General features: G+C 43.2%; 2 long non-coding RNA genes across 2 annotated transcripts in view; one reads left to right on the top strand and one right to left on the bottom strand.

The window, feature by feature from the left end:
• LOC132647229 (uncharacterized) overlaps positions 1-23,537 on the top strand; it is a 58,485-nt gene that overhangs the window by 26,405 nt on the left and 8,543 nt on the right. Inside the window, exon 2 of the long non-coding RNA XR_009585566.1 lies at positions 19,303-19,435. This is a non-coding gene — a long non-coding RNA (uncharacterized LOC132647229). The remainder of the gene's footprint in view (positions 1-19,302; positions 19,436-23,537) is intronic.
• Positions 11,642-19,769, bottom strand: LOC132647230 (uncharacterized). The gene is made up of 3 exons (XR_009585567.1): positions 19,582-19,769; positions 16,498-16,605; positions 11,642-11,760 (listed from the first exon to the last, which is right to left on the bottom strand). It is a non-coding gene; the product is annotated as an uncharacterized LOC132647230 (long non-coding RNA).

Genomic DNA, 23,537 nt, shown 5'->3' with positions numbered 1-23,537 from the left:
AGGGGAAGTGCCTAGCCCAGATTTGGAGAATTCACTCTCAAGATGTTGGTGTTTAAGCAGAAGGGTGACTCTATCCAGTTCAGGGTTTGGTGGGGAAAGAGAAGAGGCAATTAACTCAGGACTAAAGAGGATTCTAGAACAACATCTGACTCCTGTGCTCAAATCCATAAAATCTGGTATCCCTTTACTGTCCTTTTCTCTCTCCATCAATTAGGCTTTCTGGGGACCAAATACAAATAACAAGGATGAAAACTTGTGTCAGGCACAATGACAGATGCTTTATGGTCATTTAAGCTTACAACGATCTGGTGATTTAGGAGACATGGCTCTGCTCATTCTAAGGATGAATTTAGGGGTGCTAGATGAGTAAAATAACCACTGCCTTTCCTCCCCACTCCCCATGGAACCAAGGTGATGGGAGGTGGAGTTAGAACCTGATCAAGGTAATTTGGCTCCAGATTGCCCTCTCCACAAAGGTCTGCAGCAGCTAGGAGTCTTTCCACGCTGGGAGGCTTTCTAGAACTGTCCACGCAGTGCTACGCCAAACAGAGAAGACTCTGCCAGCAGCATTAAGCGATGTGATGTTATCAGTGTGTAAAGTGTTTGCCGTGTGAGCCTGAAGACTTTAGTTCTCATTTCCAGCACCCACTTAAAAGTTGAGTGTGGTGATGCGTGTGTGTAAATTCAGTGCCTGGGCGTTGGGACACGTAGATCTCAGGGGTTCCCTGACAAACCAGTTGAGCTGAAGTGGTGGGCTCCAGATTCAGTGACAGAACCAAGATAAGGTGGAGAATTCACCATGTACCGAGAATTCACCCAATACCAATCTCTGGCTTGTAGACATCCTTGCCAGAATAAGCTAATCAGCACACACACACACACACACACACACAGACAGCACCCCCCATCATACCACACAGTCCCCCACACCCACATGCCACATATACATGACACCTCTCACATATACCCCTTCACATACACATACACACTACACACAACCACATGCACCACACATACATATCTTCACATACACATACACATACTACACACACATACAACCACATACACCGCACATACATAGCGTTCGTCCCCATCTGTTAGTGTTAATTTCCTTTTAGTGAAGATGGCCAAGACAAATGTTTAAATAAGGCTGACAAAACAAGAATTTGTTTACTTGGGTTCTGAGACGGAGTCTTGCTTTGTCGCCCCAGCCGGTCTGGTAGTTGGCAATGTAGCACAGGCTGGCTTCAAACTCATGGCAATCCTCCTGCCTCACTCTCTCCCGAGTAATGGGATTATAGGTATGTCCTGTACACCTAGAGAAAGATGTTCTTAAGCTCCAAATTATGAGCATCATGAGTCCACACAGTTTGCCTTGGGATGTTTTGAGACACATTCTATCTTTACTTTGACTTTCTCCTTCATATCCAGGATAAAACTGGCCATGACAAGGGTCCTTAGAGTCAGTAACACCTTGTGGTTCTCAAGAGCTGATATCCTTGCTTTTTCAGAAATATTATGCTTTTTAGATTTTATTCAAAGACTAGATTTTGCCATGACTTATTCAGGACAGTATTGTACTGTATTGTAAGTTTTAGAGCAAAGTTTCTCTTGTCAGTATACTGTATGCAGTGTTTTAGCCCAAATGGAAACACAGGGTTTGCTTGTGCCTCGCATGCATTTGGTCTCAGAAGTTCACTGGGAGCACACGTGAGGTACAGCCCTGCTTCTGACCCATCTGTAATAGCAGGCAGTGAGGCTCTGAAAGCTGCATCCCAGTTTTTAAGAAAGGGAGAAGAGACAGGGAGTTATACAGGTGGGAGAAGAGCGCAGCTTAAAAAAAAAAAAGGCTGAATCCGGATCGTTGCGGTGGCACACGCCTTTAATCCCATCACTCAGGAAGAAGAAGGTGTATCTTTTTGAGTTCAAGACCAGGCTTGTCTACAGATTGAGTTCCAGGATAGCCAGGGCAACACCTCTGTGTCACCCTGTGTCAAAAAACAAAACAAGCCAAAAAAAAAAAAAAAAAAAAAAAAAAAAAAAAAAAAGGCTGAACCCAAACCTTGACAACTTTATTAAAGGGTTTTCTTACTGACATTCAACTTGACAACCTCAAAATTAACGTTGGCTTACTTATAATATCTGCATTTCTCTTACAGCTTTTCAACCAGACTCTGTTCTCCTTCTGGAGAAAAAAAAAATACGTCATACATATTAACTTTTTTCATATTTGTCAGGTATACTTCAAGATCGATGACCAGAGAATCAGATTTGAGAAATGCGAATCAGGGCTGGGCGTGTGCCTCAGCGAGAGAGGGCTTGCCTTGTATGGACAAGACCCTGGGATCAGTCCTGAGGCAGAACACAGAACACAGCAAAGTATCGCGTTTTATCTTTATTACCAGAGGATGTTTTCACTACAAAAAATATATTTTGGAAAGATCATTACTTCCTTGAATTGATTTTTTTCGGTACTGTCTAATTTTTTTGTTTCTGTCAAGTAATATTTGGAATCTGAGATCCAGTCATTTGGACTTCAGCCTATGTCAACTCTTCCTCTAAGACTTGCAAGCGTGGATAAAGTCTTTTATTATCCTGATCAAGAACAGGATACATCTTCTTGCTGACCTACTTACGATGAACTGTGGTCTTCTAGAAGCAATCGAATTGATTGACTCTCTCTCCTCCCCAATTAGCTACAGGAGTGGCTCATACATTTTCTTGCCCATTCTAAATAATCTGACTCAGTGATTGATTTTACAGATGTCTGTGATTGCAAATTCCTCAGCATGAATTCCAGCAGGTGAAGAGGTATTTCTTATAACTTGCTTTAAATTTCTTTAGTGTGAGTGTCTCAGAATGGCCTGGTCTCTTATGGAATGGGAGACAATGGAATAAGGATCTATCAGTTTTATTGCCTAGGACATATATTTAATGCGTAAGTAAATCTCTCTTATTGTCTAGTCTGGACTTAGTCATTCTAACTTTTGCAAACTCCTGTCAAGATCATATTTCAATGCCATTCATGTCCTTGTCCTGTTCTGAAATCAACCATCACATTAGTTTTTTATTTTAAAATTTTACTTATTCTTATTATCATGTATGCATGTGTGCATGACCTGTATGTTTGGGTCCAGGGACAACTTTATGGAGTGGGTTCTCTTTTTCTATATTTATGTGGGTTTTGGGGCTTAAAGTCAGGTCATTTTGTTTGCATAGCAAGTGACTTTCCCTGCTGAACCATCTCTGTGGCCCATCCTGAACAACATTTCTTAAGGGAAGAATGAAGACAATACTCTGAATGAACAAGCATTGTTATTCTTCCAGGATGATATTATATTATGCTTTTTCTTCTTTTTATCCTTTTCACTGAAAATAAAGGAAAACATCTCTTTACAAAAATGAAGACATTCATTGAATGCAAAGAAAAATTTCTTTGAAAGTATTATTATTATTTAAAAAATCTACTCCATCCTTAGTCAAGTGTGGTGGCACATGCCTTAAATCCCAGCACTTGGGAAATCGAGGCAGGCAGATCTCTGGGTCTGAGGCCCACCCTGGTCTGTACTGCCCATCCAGGGCAGCCAGGACCTCCCAGAGAAACCCTGTATTGAAAAACAGAGCAAAACAAAAAATAAATCTATTTCCTCCTTATGTGCTATGTGATATGACCCATGATAGCATTATGTACCTTAGAATTTGTATGTGTGTGTTGTGAACACAGAAGTCAAGAAATGAGCCAAGCCAGGCAAGTGCTCTAATGCTGGGATGGATTCATAGCATCTTTCAGGAAATGTATGTGGGAAATAAACCCAGGGATCTTGGGATTATCTTGGTTTTAATTTCTGCATTCCGTGAGGAGAGTAATAAACCTTCTTTTTAATTAAATAGAATGCTTTCCTATCTTATGAAATAGATGCCTCAGGCATTGCTACTAATGAAGCAACAGACAAGTAAAACGTAGTCATCCAAAGACCACATTTTCTACAGAATTTCTCCAATAAGTCTCTTTTCTCTTCACCCTCAAGTGATATCATTTCCATTATCTTTCTTTCATTAGTTTTATAGTGTCAGAATCAAGATGAACTCTCTGTTTACCCAATAAAACTTCTACAATATTTTAAACCTTAAATAAAAATTGTGTTTTGATAAAACCTATTTCACCATTTATTTGAGATGCGTAGGATAAAAGCATCCTAGTTCTTTATGCTTGTTGAGACAATGAGCTTGGACATACATGGGATTTTGTGGAGTCAGGGTGTAGAATAACAGAAACAAAACATCCAGTGCACACATTCTCATGCAACAAATTAAAACAGAAACGTGGATCAAACTGAGGGTGTACATGGAGGCGAGGTTAATTTTTAGTTCTGTTATTTTGGAGTTTCTGTGGAGACAATGAGAAAAAAAAAGTAGAGAAGGAAAACACGGTGTTTAGAGAAAAGTTAGCTAGGAAGTGGCTCTGCTATGGTGCTTCTTCTTTTCCTTCTTCCCTTTCTTCTTTTCTCCTTCCCTGTCTACCTTCTACTTCCAGGAAAGATGGCTACCTTCTACTTCCAGGAAAGATACGATGGATGGATATATTTTGGGCTGGGCATCAGAACACATGGACAAGGCAAAGATGCTTGAAGTGTAGGACTGGGCAAACAAAAAACAACTGTGCTTGGTGTCAATCTAGAAAAAAAAAATAAAAGGAACAGAGAATGCTTCCTATTAATGGAATCCAGGAGGTCTGGAGGGCAATCTTGAAGGTAGAGAGTTCTTCCGAAAGGTTGTTAAATCTTAGAGAATCAGTGTATACTTCTTAAAGGAAAGGAAAGAAAATGCCAGCCCCGCAAAAGCTGTGAAGACCAGAGGTGCTGCTCATTGACAGTGGTAGAGAATTCACCGCACTTCTATGAGTCTCTGGGATTGATCCCCAGCATAGGAAATGGGGAGGCTGGGACAAAGAGAGTGTACTTATTCCTAAATGTGTATGGTAGAATTGAAATCATTAAACAAAATTCTTTTGAAGTACCTTTGGAATATAACCTCAAAGGGCATGTTTAAAATTCAGAAACTAAGCTGGGGATGTGGTTCGGTGGCTAGAATTCTGCTGCAGTCTTGGAGAACCCTGGGTTCCATCCCCAGGGATGCGAAAGAAAAAAAAGAAAAAAGGCATGCGAGTACCTGACTCTCCTGCCAGCACTTAGGAGGTAGAGGCTGAAGCCAAGCAGTGGAAGGTCATCCTTTGCTACATGATGAGTTTGGGGTAGGCTTGGGTTTCATGTGACTCTGTCTCAATAATGAATGAATGAATTCAGAACTATATGAAATATCTTCATCTGTTTCCTTCTTCCTCAACAAGGACCGCCCCCCCCCAAAAAAAAACCCAACAAGGCAGTCCATGAAAGCCAGCCACAGGCATTAGAGGCTTCTGTGCCTGTGACCTGCCAGAGCTGACCACACAGACATGCAGGAATTGCTCACCAAGGCACCTGCAAGTTTTCAGCATCAACACTTATAAGTTTGACATAGAACAGGGGGAAAAAAATCTTTCCAGATACACACATAATGCTTTCATTTTCAGTACTGGGAGTTGAGCCCGGTGTCTTGCACAGACTAGACAAGTGCTCGACCACAGACATGCCATCTCTAGTTCTTGGTCTAAAGCTGTTGCACAGGCTGGCTTTGAGCAGGTGCTCCCCCTGCCCTTCACACCCAAACGCTGTAACCATAAGCAGGTGATACCGTGCCTGGCTCAGACACTCAACGCTTTTAATACCAGCTCTCAAAAGGAATCTCTGTCTTCCGGTTCTGCACCTTCCCCCAACCCCCTTTGGGTGTTTATTATTATTATTATTATTATTATTATTATTATTATTTTAAAATTTGGGGCAGTCAAATAAATACAAATAAAATACTAGACAATTTGAGAACCCACACCCTATGGAGTCATCTTTTTGGCAATAAGAGGGATTTAAAGTTTGGGCTCATATTTCTCCTGCCTATCTTTCTATTGGCTTAGAAAGTTAATTTCAAGCTCCCATTATACTGGAGGTAAATCTCTCCCTCTTCTCTCCTCCCTCTCCCTCTCCCTCCCTCTCTCTCATCTGCAGAGCTGAAAACAGGCCTATGGCAACTGGGTCTCCAGTAGGAAACTTGTGCTGGAAAAGGCCTGTACAGGATCAGGCTGAGATGGGCCTGACTGAGGCCTGACTCACTGCCCAAGAAGAATGCAGTATGAGCCACGCCCTCCTCTCAAAGCATTCTAAATCTTGCAGGGTCAGCCCAGCTGTTCACCTTCACACTTTCACAGGCTTTTCTGCTGACGAGATTATCCACTTCGTTGAAACCCTGGTGCATTCTTTTTGTTGTTGTTGTTTGACCCAACAAAGAGGAATGGTTAGGAGAGATATTGAAACATATATGCTGTCTTTCTTTTCAAACGTAAGAATATATTCTCTTACCCTGGCATGATAGCACTGGTATGTAATCCTAACTCTGTGAAGAAAAGGCAAGGACAGCAGATTCAAGGCCAGCCTGGAGGGGGAGGGAAGAGATCAGGTGCTCATTGGACAGATACTCTAGCCAGTTCTAGGTTCAGGGAGAGACCCTGTCTCAAAAAAGGTGGAGAAGAACTGAAGATGATATTTGGCACTGACCCTCAACCTTCACATGTGTACATGTATGAATCACACGAATATGTATGCAAAACATGCATATACATTTTCTAAAAGTAGAGAGAAAGAATGAAAGAGAAGCAGGGCATGGTGGCATACAACTTTTGTCCCAGCACTCAGGCAGGCAGAGGCAGGCAGATCTTTTTGTGAGAGCAAGGTCAGCTGGCATACAAAACAGGTACTAGGCCAATCAGGGTGGCTACACAGTAAAACCTTGTCTTGGAAAACAGCAACAACAAAAACAACAAAACAAAACAAAAAAATAAAATAAAAAGGAAAAAAAAGTGTATATTCTAAAACTTGGTAGGGGCAATCAGTGTAAGGGGTCCTGGGTTCTTATTCAGATTTTGCTTTCAAACCTTTTTTTTTTTTAATTTTAAATTAACCTATTGATTTTTAATGGTCTGTAGCCACTCAGCATATATTTTTTTTTTATTAGCTCAGTAATTTAATTCAAAGCTCAGGAAACAGATGGGCTTGTGTCAAGTTACGAAGTAGTCACAGGTTAGTACCATCCATATCACCATCCAAATACATATTCAGGATGCAACGTGAGAGGTGCCTTTCAGTCATGCTTTCACACTTAAGGGAACTATAAGGCCTGAACTTTGGGCATAATGTTTTATTCAAGGGGAAATACAGTGCTTAGACATTTCAAAGATGTTTTCAGAGAAAAATTTAAAAATATTTTTAACTGGCTGGCCGTGTTGGCACACTCATTAAATCCCAGCACTCAGGGGGCAGAGGCAGGCGGATCTCTGAGTTTGAGGCCAGCCTGCTCTAGAGAGTGAGTTCCAGGACAACCAGGGCCACACAGAGAAATACTGTCTTGAAAAAACAATTTTTAAACTGGTATTATTTTTATTAAACTATGGTACTATATGTTTTAGTGAGCACAAAGCTTCAGATACCATGGACATTCTTCTATGTTTTAAGAAGCTCATCTGAGCTGGTGAGATGGCTCCTTGGGTAAAGGCTAGTGCCAATCTTGGTGACTTGAATTTGAAATCCAGTTCTCACAGTGCATGAGCATTAACACCATCAAGTTAAGTTGTCCTCTGACACCACAGAAGTACCCCAGCTCTCACCCTACCCTCACCAACAGGGAGATGTAAAAAAGAAGCTAATATTCCATTTTGTTGTTGTTTGGTTTTGGGTTTTGGAGATGGGGTTTTTCTCTGTAGCCTTGGCTCTCCTGGAACTTGCTCTGTGTCTGCAGAGCTGGCCTTGGACTCACAGAGATGCCTCTTTCTCCCTAGTCCTGGGATTAAAGGTGTGCACCACCACTGCCCTGCTGGGAGCTAATATTCTACTCTGAGGGGCTTATCTTACTTGCAAGGGCATTTTGAAGGGAAGCAAATTTACTGGACAGCGATACTTAGGGATTTTCCATGTGCAGGCCATGTGATTGTTGGCAGGGACATTCTGTTTACCCACATAATGACACATTCTCCAGGACTCCTCTTGGAGTCTCCTATGGAGAGTTTCTCAACACAGAATTAAATAGATGCTCCAGCAAAGTTGGTGACATCAAAGGATGCTGAATACTCAGTCCCAACATCTGTGCCTGAACTTTGCTATTGACTTCTTTTCTGCCGTTTCCTGTTTCAAGTCAGAGGAATATTCCATTTATAAAGGGACTACTGAACTTAGACTAGCAACACACACAAGAAATTGCAATACCAAGCCAGACTGAGCATTTACTGTAGGTAAGAGACTCTGCTAAGCGGTGTTATCTTATGTAATCAATACAGCAGACACTAGAGGCCTAGTCCTGTTAGGCCTTCTATTTTACATAAGGAAATTGTGGCTCAGACAAACAGAGCTGGTGAGGGGCAGAGCTCATTTTAGGGGTCTGATTCTGGGGTTCTGTGCTTAGCCTTGTCATGCTGGAGCAGGCAGTATAAAATATTTTATAAAAATAGTAATGTTTCTTTAGGCCCTTATGCATCCTATGCAAATTTAGAATATGAGATTTACTTGCTTTTTTATTCTTTGTACTTCATTTTCCCTCCCCCTTTCTATTCTCTTCTTCTTTCTTTTTCTTCCTCCTTCTTTTAAAAATAAAGGTCTCACTTTTAACCTCATCCGCTCTGGAACTCACTATGTTGTTCAGGTTGACCTTGAACTTGTAGGAATCCTCCTGGCTCAGTCTCTTAAGTGTTGAGATTATAAGCATATGTTACCATGCCCAGCCTCATGACACATTACAAGCTATAAACCAGGAACTATTGTGGATACACCAGTGGAGATGAACAAGAAAGACCCAGTTCATTTCCATCCTCTGCCCTCTTTTCTCTTTCACAGAGGACATGGGCTGGATAGCTTTAGAACCTGGCTGTTGCCATCCTTTTGGAAGACTCCCATCTCCTGTGGTTCAGCCTTCAAATCCAGTTTGTCTATAATTCTGAGCGATGATCCTGAGCTCTGCTGACAGATTTTAGCCTTATAGTTGCCTGGAAAATATTTGGATGTAAATATGGCCTTAGTCTTGGGTTTCAATAATGTGAAGAGGATTCTTACGGTGAGAGCTTGCCTTGCAAGCCAGCCATTTGCCCCACCTAAGCTATTAGGTTTCATTGTTTACTCTTAGTTAAAAAAAAGTCCATATGTTCTGACCTCATGACACTTAAACGCTGCTCATGCAGCTAAAACAAGAGAACTAGTTATTTGATATCATGATGGCAAATCAGCTGGTGCACACTGGAACAGCTTTATTCCCGCTGGTGCATTAGGACTGCAGAGAGAGCCATAGATTATTAATTAGGAATGCACAGGAGAGAATTTGTCTTTCATTTGTTAATTTCCAATACAAATCTAATCCCAAGAAGCTGCAGTTGCTGTGTATTTATTTTTCCCTGTTAGCATCTTTCGTTACATCATCACTTAAGAACTGCCTAAAGACATTTAAAAAATTACCACACAGATTGCCTGATATGCCTTTCCTCCCATCTGCCTGCAGAGGTGTCTGAGGAGAGAAAAGGCACCAGCCTTACTCAGGCCCTGAGGGTAAGGAGTCTACTCACATGCAGTTATGCCAGGCACCCTGGGTGCTTGCAGAGCAGGCTTTGGCAGGTCACCAGAGACAGGGTATTTTGTAATCTAGGCTTTGCCCCAGAGGGTTCTGAGCCAAGAAGATACAAGTAAGAAGCAAGGTTCAGAGTACAAGAAAGAAGGAGGAGGAAGCAATTTCACTTGACTTTCATTCCTCATTCTTGCTTCTTTTCATTTAATTATTTAATCATATATATATATATATATATATATATATTTTTTTTTTTTTTTTTTTCCTTGCCTTGTACTTTGATTTTTCTCATCAGACTTCACCAATTTAATTATTCTGTCTTTGGTGTTTCTGAGTGTACTGCCATACAAATTTATTCCTAAGAGATGTGTTGGCTACTTGGTTGGAGAAGAATATATAGTGATAAGTTACTAAAATGAGTAAGTTACTAAGCACTTGACCAATATCAAGTGTTGGGCTAAGATCTGCATGGAACTTCTTCGGTGACACTTGGGGTCCTAGTGTTTGGTCACTATGAGCGAGTTTAATTACAGCTAAGAAAACCTAACATGGAAAACTTTATAACTCCCCAGAGGTCACAGAGTAAGTCAGTCCCAAAGCTAAGGGAGAAGTCCTGTAGCCAATCAAGTCACTCTCTTAAGTGATCCTGTGTTCCTCTAAATGCAGACAACCCTTGCCTCGGTGTTTGGGGAGCAGTTGGTAGGATCTGGTTGTCTGCTTTTGGAAAATGCCTGCTGTGCTGCTCTGTTTCTTTAAAGCACCCAAAGGGTGCCGGTTCAGAAGTCATAACTGAGCATACTATCCCACCCGATCTGTCTGTCACATCCTCGCCATTTGCCACGAGAACTTGAAAACTTACACTTCCTGGAAAACTCTGTGCTCACATGGTTTATCGTAACTGTCGTGGTTTAAATCTGAACTGTGTCCCATGGGCCCACGGCTCAAATTCTTGTCCCCCGAGAGTGGTGCAGTCTCGGGATGGGGTGGTATGGAGTCCACTCCACAAGGTGAGGCCTGTCTGGTGGAAGTAGGCCTAAAGCATGAACTTTGAAAGTTTGGCCTACCCTCAGTTTCTGCATCTCTGCTTCCTGATCCACCGTGGCGGAAACAGGCTCCAACATGAGCTCTAATGGAGTGAGCAGGGCTGTGGCAGATTTACATCCTCACCACACTGAACTGAACACTCAGAAACCCTGAGCCAGAATAAATCCTGCCACCACGACTTACTTTTTCTCATGTGTTTTGCCAAAATGACTAGAGAAGTAACTAATACTGTAACGTTGTTCCTAATTGCTAAAACACGGATGCACCTAAAATGTGTTTAAGCAGGTGAGTGGACAAACTGTGTCAATCTAGAGGAAGGAATGCTATTCATCAATGAAAGAAATGAGCCCTCAAGACATCAGTAGACACATCAGTAGGATATTTAAAGGCATGATGCCAAGTGAAAAAAGGCCAACTGGAAAGTGCATAATGTAAGACAAAAAGGCAAAAACCATCGACAGAAAAATATCAGTCATTCCATGGGTTGAGGGGAGAGAGGAGTAAACAGGCAGAGAATATAGGATATTGAGAAGGATGGAAGAACAGTTCATGTTACAGTAATGGCAGATCCACGTCGCTGTAGCCTTGTGAAAACCTGTAGACTATCCCACACCAACAGCGAACCCAAATGTAAGCTAAAGAAATTCCTTGCCAGGGGAAGTGACACGCTTTTAAGCCCACACTTGTGAGGCAGAGGTAAGCAGGTCTGCAAAGAGAGTCCCAGGACAGCCAGGGTTACACAGAAAAAAAACATGTCTCAAAAAAACCAAAAACCAAACAACAACAACAACAAAAATAAATAAATAAAAAAGAGAAAAGAAAAAAAACCTAAACAATGTATCATGTCTGTCTTAGTTAAGGTTTCTGTTACTGTGAAGAGACACCATGACCACAGCAACTTTTATAAAGAACACCATTTAACTGGGGCTGGCTTACAGTTTCAGAGGTTTAGTCCACTGTCATCATGGCGGGAAGCATGATAGTGTGCAGGCAGACATGGTGCTGGAGAAAGAGCTGGGATTCTAAGACCTGAATTGAAGGCAACAACAACAACAACAACAACAGAACTGTGAGTTACTGAGTCTGGGTTTAAGCATCTGAGACCTCAAAGCCCCCACAGTGACAAACTTCCTCCAACCAAGCCACGCCTCCTAATAGTGCCACCCTATGAGGCAAGCATTCAAACATGTGAGTCTATGGGGACCATTCCTATTCAAACCACAATACCATACAGAAAATATCTGAAATTTCATGTGATACATAGTTTCTAACGCTTTAGGACTTCTGAATTAAAATAATTTGCAAATTCTTGTGTGTACAATACATATTGACTATGTATTGAAAATGAACTTAAATGAAAAATGGTTACAATTACACTGAGTTACAGTAATTGTATATTTTGCTATAACCAGTTTGAAATAATGTTTAAATTTTGTGACATAAACACACTCAGATATCATGATGTTACCATTTTAAACAAGTGTTAAACCAAAGCAAAGTATACATATCAAGAGAAGCTGTAGGGGATATATATGACCTCTCTGTACTGCCCATTCAAGCCTTCTGTCTACCTAAAACTATTACACACACACACACACACACATACACACACACACAAACACACACTGGGATGAAGACAAAGATCTCACACATGCTGCTAAGCACATACAGTCTTAATTACATTTTTTTAAAAGAAAATATTGGTAAGCATGAGGGGTGTTGAAGAGGTAGGACCAGCAGAATTTCTCCGCTCCTTTCTACCTTTTTCATATTTCTACCGCTTATTCAAAACAAATCAGTTTTTAAAAGTAAGTGTCTCTATTACATATACACTGTACACTAAAAATATTAAAGCCATGTGGCTGGGGGTGTGGTTCGGTGGTAGAAAACATGCTTAGCATGTGTAAGGTCCTGAGTTCAATATCCAGAACCCAAACAAAACAAAGCAAACCACTACAAAAGAAAGAACTCCCAACTTGGGGCATGACCCTGAGGCTGTGCTCTCATGTGGGACCCATTTTTAATGGTGAACTACTGACGTCCTGTGTTCCTGCTACATTAGGAACACCTTGCAAAGGAATGACCCACTTGGATAGGAAGTGACGAGTGTGCTCAAACAGGTCAGGGTCCTTCCCCATCTTCATGCTGTCTCCCCCTACCCTTCACAGCAACACATATTTCCCTTTGTTCTTCACCTTGGACTGCTGGCTCTGGATGTTTAGTTTGCATTGAGAGGTCACCAAATTGAGACTGTGTTTGAGAAGAGGGGCATAAATGAAGGGCATATCATCTCCCAGAACAAGAGGGACAGGAAAGAACAAAGAGAGAGAGGAAAAGAGGAAGGAGGGAGGGAAGGAGGGAGGGAAAGAAAGTAAAAAAGGGAGGGAGGGAGAGAAAGAGAGAGGGATAAAGGGAGGGAGGCAGAGAGAGAGAGAGAGAGACAGAGACAGAGACAGAGACAGAGACAGAGAATGAAAACAATTGTGATGGCTCAGGAGGGAGGCTGGTACAGCTTCCGGTGAAAAGCCAGATCTTGGCATCTGGGTTTTGAAAAGGAAAGTAGCCATCAGATTTTCTAGCAAAGGACAGAGCTGGAATGTTGCCTGATTCTTCTCAACCTTGGAAGGTGCACTACACAAAGAGACTAGTTCATATCTGCCACCATTTTCTGCATCCCCTCTACCAGTTCTGGTAGACACATTAATCATTCAGGGTGTCCATCTGTGTTCCTGTCATATAGGCTGCTCCCTATGGTCAGAAAAGCAGCTGACAGGCAAATGCCAGGCACTTGGCTGTTGGGGTCTTGAGTGGTGACTGGAAAGAGCAGTTACTTCTCTTTGCCTACACATTAATGTTCCCTGAATCCAATTTTCTCTCACAGAATGCCACACTCCTGCTCAGAGAAAATGATCAATTCCTTTTGGTTTATTGTTGAACTAATATAGCAGAGGTTTTAAATATCACTGGGCAATGTTGGCATAGACACAGACAAAGACAGACAGACAGACAGACACACACACCACACATACATACATATACAAATACATACAGACACAGGCACAGACACAGACAGACACAGACAAAAACAGAAACATACACACATTTGATTCAACTGATACTTATTTGAACAATTTGGCTTTGACCTATTCAGTTAATGGATGCTTGGTTTTAAACACAAAACTGCAGTCAGCCTGGCCAGACTTTCTCCTGCTGGTACTGGGGAACCTCTCAACTTCATAGCAAGCTGCCACTGAACCTTCAAAGGCACATATCTAAACTGTAACAGAGTACAGTCATGATCTTTGATATACAAGGAAGTTAACTAATCTGTGGAGTGTTATGATCAACATGAAATTCTGTTTAGGGTATATGGAGCTTCCTGGAAAGTTCCCCACAGAATTGAATTTTAGGTTCAATGTGAAGTTCTCAAAGAACCGGCAGTGCCAGGATCTTTCCAGATGATGTAAATTTTAGCAGGTGCTGGAAGCGGCTGGTTTCAGCATCCCTTCAGTGTGAGTCTGTAAAGGATGCTACAGCTTATCTTTCAAAGTGCACCTCAAGTTTTGGTCTAGTCTCTAGAAGTGAATATCAGCAATTTCAGAGAGTGAATAGTATACATTGACTCCCTGCAGTCTCCTTCGGATTCTAAGACACATCTCAGGGTCGGCAGAGCACATGCAGTTTGTGTGCAGCTGTGTGTACGATGCACGTGTTTGGTATGTGCACATGTCATGTGGAGGCTGAAGGAAGGTCTTGGTATGTTCTGCTCTATTGTGATCTTCCTTACTCTTTTGACACAGGGTCTCTCGTGGAACCTGGAGCCAGGCTTTCAAGTCCCAGTGTCTTCACCATGCTGGATGCTTTATCTAACTTCTTTGTTTTTATCAATGCTTTGGGCACCTTTACTTCCATTTCACAGAGGAAGTGTTTTGAGTGGTCAGGATGACCGGACTTGCCTGTGGGAAGCTGCTCTGCTTCTGAAAAACGAAACTTCAAAAATCTTTGAATCCGTGTATAAATGAATAAGCACTGTACTAGAGAGTTCAATTGTGTACTCAAGGCTGTAGAGAAAGTCTTACAAAGTGTCCGAGTTAGCTTCAACAAAGTCTTTGGATAAAGGAGAGGATTGAAAGATTAATTTTTTCTAAAAAATTGAATAAATATACTTTTTTGTTTTTTTTTTCTTGGGACAGGGATTCTCTGCATAGCTCTGGCTGGCATGAAACCCACCATATAGATGAGGCTTACTTTGACCACATAGAAATCCACATGTCTATGCCTCCCAGGTGCTGGAATTAAAGGTGTGTGCTATAGTGGCTGACTAGACACTCTTAATAACTATAGATAGGTGCTGGCAAGATGGTTTGGTGGGGGGGGGATGTTAAGGGGCTGGTGACCAAGCCTAACACCGTGTTTGATCTCTGGAAACCTACGTGGGTGTATGGAGAGAACCAACTCCCACAAGTTGTTCTCTGAAGTACATATGCATTATTGCTTGATCACGTGCACACACACAAACATACACACACACACACACACACACAGCACACACAAATGTAATTAGAAACTGGTAGGAATTCAGAAAAAAAAGGTGACTGAAATTGGTGCAGATGTTTTTAGTGTCAACACATGGCTGCTTCCTTCTTCTAGTCAGATCAAAGGGGTTTCTAATATGGTTAACATGTTTCCAGTTAAAACAACATCAATTTATAGGATAGCAAAAGTGTGATAAGCGTGTATTAGGGGGCTGGAGAGATGGCTCAGCAGTTAGCTTTTTCAGAGGACCTGAGTTTTTCCCAGTACTCGTATGATAGCTTAGGACCATCTGGAGCTCTGGTTCCAGGGAAATCGGGTGCCCTCTTCCAGCCTCTATGGGCCCCTGTACACCTGTAGTGCGTACACACTGCACTCAGGCAGTAAAACAAATGAATTTTGAAAGGATATCTGATTAACTGGGTGTGGTGGGACATCCCTTTAATCTTGATACTCAGCCTGTGGGGGCAGGAAGACCAGGTGTTCAAGCCCAGATTCAGCTACACAGTGAGTCTGAAACTACCAAGGGCTACGCAGGACCTTATCCTAAACAACAAAGCAGAACAACAACAACAAGAACAACAAAGGAAGAAGAAAAGAAAAGAAAAAAAAGGTAGGACACTGGCTAGGACATTATAGTATTGTTTTCCTCATGCACAACCGTCATATTGCATAATACAATACAACTCCTGGATATTAACCCAAGAAGCAAAACTCAGCACAAATAATCGGTTTGCAAGAATTACCAGGGCAAATGATAGGAGACATGGATGCTTCCTTACACTCAGAAGTCACCCTTAGGTAGTATGTGATGACATCCACCCATGACAAAGTGAATCTTCCTGTTTGAATTCTGTGCCACCAGGTATTTTCCTCAGTAGCCATGTTCTCATATTCCATATTTGAACACATCCAGTTCACTCACTGAAAGTGAGGACACGTCCTTTGAGAGAGAAAAGATGCCTGGAAAGGTTGCTCGTTTAGCAACGTCTGCACAAACCTTTGGCTAGATTAATTTTATTGGTTGAGATTGATAGGAGCATCCTATGGAAGGTGATGGGACTCTCATCTGAGCCTTTAGAGGGCAATGAGCTCCTAAATGAGGAGAAGTGCCATTGCATATGGCACCACTTGGAACCAAAGGGCTGCAGCTCCTCCATGCTCCATGGACCTGTATCAATCTTTCTGCCCCAGCATCTCCGTATCTCCTCCCTTCCTACCTCCCATACTCACATATGCACTGTCATCGTGGGAGAGATGGAGGTTTATTCTGCGTAAACAATTTGTCCATTGGCCGCTCTCTGAGTCTGCCGACCAGGTTGCCAATTCTGATGTCGACACCTGTCCATTTGGAACAGGAATGAAAACAGCCACTCATTTCCTAGAAACCATCAAACACCCTGTCTTCGAACAACAGCTCTCCCCTAACTGCAATATGGGCAAGACAAGAATGGGTCACACAGACAGAGAATCGCCGATCAGAGCCTCCAAGACTCTCAATGTCCGCAAAATCGAAACTTTCAGATCCTTTCAGTGCAGTGCAGTTTGGGGAGAGTCGCCATTTTAGGACGGATACAGTGTTAAAGCAGTCATCTTTGTTATGGGCTTGAATTTCATTATCAGGACTTGCTAATGAGAGGATAAAGGTAATAGGTATTTTCAGGTGGCTTTCCAAGATGACGTTCTCCATGTGTAGATAGCACAAAAATTATGTCCAGTCACGTTACAATTGGATTCTGGAAAAATATGCATACTTTCTCATACTATCAAGTCTCTCTCTGTCTCTGTCTCTGTCTCTGTCTTTGTCTCTCTCTCTCTCTCTTTGTGTGTGTGTGTGTGTGTGTGTGTGTGTGTGTGTGTGTGTATGTATGTATGTCTTTGAGCTTTGGGTACTGGAGGCCTCTTTGACACTTTACCTTTTTCTCTGTCCTTTGTATTATGGAACACTGTCCCAGTCTTTGTAAGGAAACATCCCCAGGAATCTTACCTCCTGGCAAATATTTTAGTCGCTGCTACCAATGACTTGCAGAAGACATGTCACTACCGAAGTGAACTTTCAGAGCAGCCTGTGCCTGCCTTTGGGAGCTCCTGCCTGGCAGAGGCTGGGGACTAATGTGGGTTTAATGTTGTTATGAGCCAGGCAGCTGAGCTGGGTAACAATACGAGTCTGTTGGACATGTCTTCTGGGTTGTCACGTTCAATTTGCACATGACCTCCTGGCCAAAAAATGGGAAAGAAGTGGTAGAATGTGGGACTGAAAGCTCATATTATTGCTTTGACAGCTTCACTCATCTAGAAGTAATGCAAAATGCAATTTATATTTATACACTCTGACCTCCTGCACAGAGAGGGAAAGTATCTAATGATGGGCCGAGGTAGTGGAGGAAGAAACAGATCTCAATACAGCTGGAATTTGTCTACGTTTCTGCTCCTCAACCATTCAATTACAGTCAAAAGACAAATGAAGCAGGGACAGTGTGCTGGTGAGGTAGTGACACAATTATTTTATAGTGACTGGCTTCTGGCTTTGAGTCTTGGCAAAGGAGGCTACAACACGCCTTATTTCACTGGAGACAGATAATCTGCTTGCTCCCAGTGGACAAAGGCCCTCTGCTTGTAGGTACGTCATTCTGCCCATCACAGAGGAGAAAAGACACCAGCCAGTCAGTGACACTCTGGGTATGCACTTGGAAGTTCTTGAGAGAGGCTGACACGTTAATCCTATTAACCAAGATAAATCAAGTCAGGCCTGGTGGTAACTGGGGCATTATTCACTTTTGAGTGGAAACAGGCAGAAGGCAGAAAGTATCATTTTCTTTTGTGCATCAGGAAATTTACTGGCTTTTACATGTGTCTCCACATAGCTTCATTTTGAACGGGATCCAGCAGCTAACCGGGAGAATGAAGGTATCATTGTCCGGATCCTCAGATCTGACCTGAGTATTCTGACTAGTGTTTTTAAATGAGCAGTTCTTTCTGTAAAAGTACCCTGGGGCAGGAGAGGAGAAATTCAGGCTCTTCCTGAGGATGGAAAAGGACAGAGCTGGTCAGCTTCACAGAGCTGGTGGTGCTGGCAGAAAAATATCAAACTCCCACTTTTGGTCTGCATGAAGAGCCTTGCTAGAGAGCCACAGATCAAACTTGAGATGTAAACAGAGAGGCGGGAGGACTGTAGCCGACAAGGCAGTACAGAGCTGTGAAGTGTCCTTTCCTTTGGCTATTTACTTTTTTTTTTTTCTTCTTTAGGGGATTAAAAAGCCACTCCTGCTTAAGTTTTCCCAGATAGCAACTTTTCTCTACTGTATCTCCCCATTACATCTAACCAGTGGCTTCTTATGTAGAACTCTCAAATGTCTTTTCTTCAAGCTGGACACAATAGGCTCTCTGTGTAGGAATATTGTATGAACCCGACTCTCGAACAGAATCGTTTCAGTTTCTCTGCCTTATCGGGTTAGGGCACAAAGTTTCCCATCTTCTAGAAGGAAATCATCTGCGGGGTTGAGCTGCTCTATTTCTCAGCTTTCCTGGATTTTGACAGTATTGATTTCAAGTCCTTAGTAGCTTCCCAGTGCTAGCAGAAGGTAGTGTGTGAAGTGAGAGAGGCACGGGGGACTCAGACGTGCACACGGGGACAGTGTTTATGTCCTTGGGGACACCCAAGCGAGATGTCTCTAAGTCTATCTTGCATGCACTGTATGTAAGAGATATGCTTATGCATACTGTATGTGAGGCATAAGGGCTAGCCAGAAAGCCCTGGGGGCGGGGTGGGAGGAATGGGCTGTTGGCAGAGACAGTCTCGCACCTCTCCCCTCTCCCTTTGGGAACAGAGAAAAGGAGTTGTAGGGTTGAAGTGAAGACCTACAAAGGGAGGAGAGCCACGTGGCATGGTGACACAGTGTTCTGGCATGGCCAGCAAGCATATCCTTTATCCCAAAGACAAGGTAGTAATGTAGTTTCCGGAGCCCTGGTTTGACTCCCCTTTCCCAGTCAGCTGCCCTCACTGACCTGAATTCCTCATTCTCCTCTCCCCTCCCCCAGGTGATATTGCAACCACGGACTCCCTAGACTCACCAAGTGTTGAAGACACGGGGGCACAATTTCTGGGAGACTCAGGCACCACCAACACCCTTACTTAGAATATTCTATCGTGACTTCTGGAGGGGTTGGCCAGGTAAGAAACTATGTAGTTTCCTAAATACATCCAATTAGTTACGGTCAACAGTGAAGCCAGAAGACAGCTTCCGGATCACACCAAGTGTCTTGTGGAACACACCCCCAACTGGGGATAGGAGCTCAGAGGTTGGGAACCCACCTTACCTTTTTGCATGTGCAGTGAGGGCAGAAAACCAGGCACGATGCTTCTTATTTTGATCCGAGGGAATTATAGGATAGTGGAAACAGAGGAAGCAACTTGATAGCTAACCCAGGTGAAAGCTCCTAGGACGTTGACCTAGGAGGAACCACAAAATCTTTTTTTCCGTCCCTCCCTGCCCCCACGCTGTGCTTCTCTTCCTCAAGCCCACTTTGCCCAAATAGCAAAGTGGAGATAAGGCCTTTTATTTGAGGACTTCTTCTCAACAGAATGTAGTCCAGAACTTTCTCACAGCCCAGGTTCTTGGTGAGGCTGGGCATAGACCAAGCCTGAGAGGCTCCGCCCTGGGGTGTCTAGGGATGCTAGCCCCCTACCTGAGGCCTCCTAGAGTGCTAGGGGCTATGGAACAGCTAATTCTCTGTAGCTGGCCCTGCAGGAGTTAAAGCCCCAGACAGACAAAAGCGAGGCCGCGGCAGCTCCTTTTCTCGGCTGTCAGCTGCAAATAGAACCGCTGCCCTCTGGACTTTAACTCCCGACAGAAAGGGCATTTTATTACAGGCTATGACAAGTCGCAGGGAGAACCGCGGAGAACTCAATAAGAAAGAGCGGCTAGCGGAATCAAAAAACGCTCGGAATGTTTGGAAGACGGAGCGAAGATGGCTCCAAATGATAGGTGTGAGCAGGACTCAGGGTCGCGGCTGCGGGCTGGGCGGGGTGGGAGCCTCGCGGGCGATCCTGCCCGCTGCGGAGGGGCAGGGCGCATCCCCAGGCTTCAATGGTCCAGCCACCGCGCCCAGAGCCCAAGGCCTCCTCCCGCACCCTCCCACTAGCCGCGGCCACTGCTGACTGTCCCAGGAAAAGCTGGCCTAGACCCTCCCTAAATTCGCAACTTTGTTGTGTTTTTCTTTGGCAGGTGGGAGAGTCTGCCCTCCCGGTCTGTTTTCTCCCTGGTGCTCTGAGAGGGCCAGGCTGCTACTTCTAGCCTTTTCCAAACTTCCACTAGACTTTATTCGAGTTATTCTCAACCCCACCCCTCCTCCCACGTCCCCGGTCCTCCGAGCTTCCCTCTTCTCGCGAAGTTAGCCAGGGAGCGGGGGGAAAAAGACTCTAGAGCAGAGACAAACTTTCTGCTAGTATTTTTTTCCCCGCCTCCTCCCACCCCGGACTTGCCACACAGTAAGGTGGCCGCAGTCTCAGCCGACTGGAGTCTTTTCTGGCGGAACTGATAATTTCGCTAGGCGGAGGAAAGTGTCCTTCTCTCTGCTACCGTCTCCTCCCCAACCCCGCCCCAACAGTTCCTTAAACGCCCTTTCACCACCCATCTCCAGTGAAAAAGAGCAGTGCTGCTCAGAAAATGGGATTGGGAAGGGACTACCGAGGGGGCTACAGCTCGGATACAAAGTGAATAAACTGTAATTAAGAAAACAATAAATAAATTTTAAAAAGAGAAACTGTCCAGATCTAGAGAACCTGCTCTGCCCTAAAGCGCACTTTAGAGCAGCCCCTCCCCCCCACACCAGAAGGTAAGATGGAGAGCTTGGAGGGGTCAGGTTGGCTTGAGGGATGGCAGCTCAGTTGGAGAAGGCTGGGGAAGGTTCAAGGGACTTTTGACAATGCCCGGGAATACAACAAGTGAACTATGTTTATCCCAGCTTCGGCCCCAGAGCCCCTGCTAAGAAAGGCCGAGCTGGTAATTGCCAAAGCTAGTCACCCACCCTCCAGCCCCCCAAGCTCAGCCCAAGCTCCAGATTAGGAAGACTTTTGACAGTTGTACTGGAGGCACTGTACAAATGGCTGAAAACAAAACAAAACAAACTGCAGTTCTCTCTTCCTCTTCCCTTTCAAAAAAAAAAAAAAAATCATGCAAGTGAAATTGTGAACAGTCTTGTCCAATTCCATAATTGAGACAAAGAGTAGAAATATTGCAAATTCATAGCTTATGGCACAAACTTTCTTGCTTCCCGTGTCCTGCTTGGTAAAAAACAAACAAAACATAGCTAGAAGCTTTTGGGTTCTTGTTTAATTGGAGAGATTGTACAAAGTTCGAGGTTTTAAAAGGTTGTGGCTTCAAACAGAGCAGCTCTTGGACACATTTAACCTCCTCTCCATGCAGCAACTCAGCGCCTCCAACCTTGTTTCTCAGCTCTGCTCCAACTTTTATGTTCTTTTCTTTCCCCTTCAGAATTATTATTATTATTATTTTGTCAAAGTGTATCTGATTGGGGTAAATACTAATTCTTCTCTCTGGAACCCTGTTACATTCTCGGAGCACTTGCCTCAGACGATAAGCAGACCCCAACTTCCAGTGTCTGAAAAAAGTAGGAGAAAGCTCACATAGTTAGAGCTGAGTCTGAAACATGCCCCGGGTGCCCCCGTTGTGAGCTGAATAACAGTTGCAAAAATGGATATTAAGCTTAAATAGCCACAAAACTAAGAGTGTGGGAGAAAACACCCCACAAAACAGAGAATTTTTACTAACAACGAAGTTGTAAGATGAATATGATGGGAGCTATTTCTCCTTCTGTCATGGTGTAACACTAGCAATAATTGGATCATGAAGAGAAAACTGTATTTCCCTTCTCTTGTATCATTTTGTTAGAAATCTTTCAGAATTAAACAAATGCAGGATATTTGTTCTCCAAAAGGCTATCTGCTCACTACTGATGGGGTGAGCACTGTGAAATGACACAATCCTTTTCATTAAATAAGTTCCATATGAAATCATTTTTAAAAGAACCTGTTAAAAAGTTCCTTCAATATTTTGGTTTTGAAATGGTTTGGAGAGGACAATTGTAAACGAAATTACTTCTTTGGCATGATCTGCATAAATGTGTATCTTCCAATATCTGGAAGTAAAGTAGGGGACATAGAAGAATGTGAGCCAGCTTGAGCACTGTGCTCCCAGACCCTGTGTGCATCTGGGAAAAGTAAATGTAAAACTCAATCTTCAACTCTGTCGATCTCCTCCCTCCCCCACCCCATCTCTCCTTCAGTCTGGAATCTTGTTTTAATTTATACTCCAGAATATAACTCCAGGATGCTTTAAAGTTCCCTGGGCTTTCATTTTCTCGTCTGTGTCTAGCACTATGTCTTTCTCTGTTTTTGGAAAGGGCAAATTACTGAAATAAGAAGACATGCATCTTTAAATTTTCCTAGACCCTTCTAGTAAAAAAGAAGAAGAAGAATGGGGAGGAGGAGTTTAAGGCAAAGACAGTGGAAGCTGTCCACAGCATGGCTCTGAAAAGCAGCACCACTGAAGAAAGGTCACTTAGACAGAGTCAAACTAAGAACCAGCATGGCAAACAGCTGCTCTTGCTTAGGTGGTCTTACTGAGGGAAGAAGATGAGCTGAGAGATAGCCTCTGGGGATTGTATGATGGAAGCAGGAATTAGGGTAAATTTCTAAGGAGGAATCAATGAAAATGGAGAAAATCCCAGGATTCCCCTCTACATCCTAACCTTTGCAAAAATTTCAAGCATCTTGCTGAGGTCATGAAAAATGGACAGCAAGGGAACGTCAGTCACTCTAGGAAAGCTGAAGGCTGTTTCGCTCCCTTTGGTAAAAGAGTTGGGGGGAGGGCATTTGTTTTTGCCGTTTTCCTCCCTTCTGAGACTTGGCATAACAAACTCAAGTAGCTGCCCTCACCCTTGTCCATCTTCCTTAGCAAACTTGACATCGTGGAAGAAACATGACATGCGGGTTATTAAAGAGCTGCTGGCTGACTTTTAACCCTGGGTGCATTGCTCAGACCCCATTACCTGTGCATTTACCCGGGAATGCATTACAAGAATTACAGGGTATGTAAGCCACAAAGAGGAGAGGAGAAAGCAGAGGTAAGAGGTTGTAAAAATATCAGGGAATGCTATATCTTACCATTTCGACACTCAAATGGATGAGTAATATATTTCTGAAAACTAACTGCTCCTTTAAGAAGGGGGTCACTTTCTATGTCCAAGGAGAA

This window comes from Meriones unguiculatus, chromosome 14, assembly GCF_030254825.1.
Source record: "Meriones unguiculatus strain TT.TT164.6M chromosome 14, Bangor_MerUng_6.1, whole genome shotgun sequence".
NCBI lineage: Eukaryota > Metazoa > Chordata > Mammalia > Rodentia > Muridae > Meriones > Meriones unguiculatus.
Note: the sequence above shows the minus strand (reverse complement) of the source record. Positions and strands in the feature narration are given on the sequence as shown.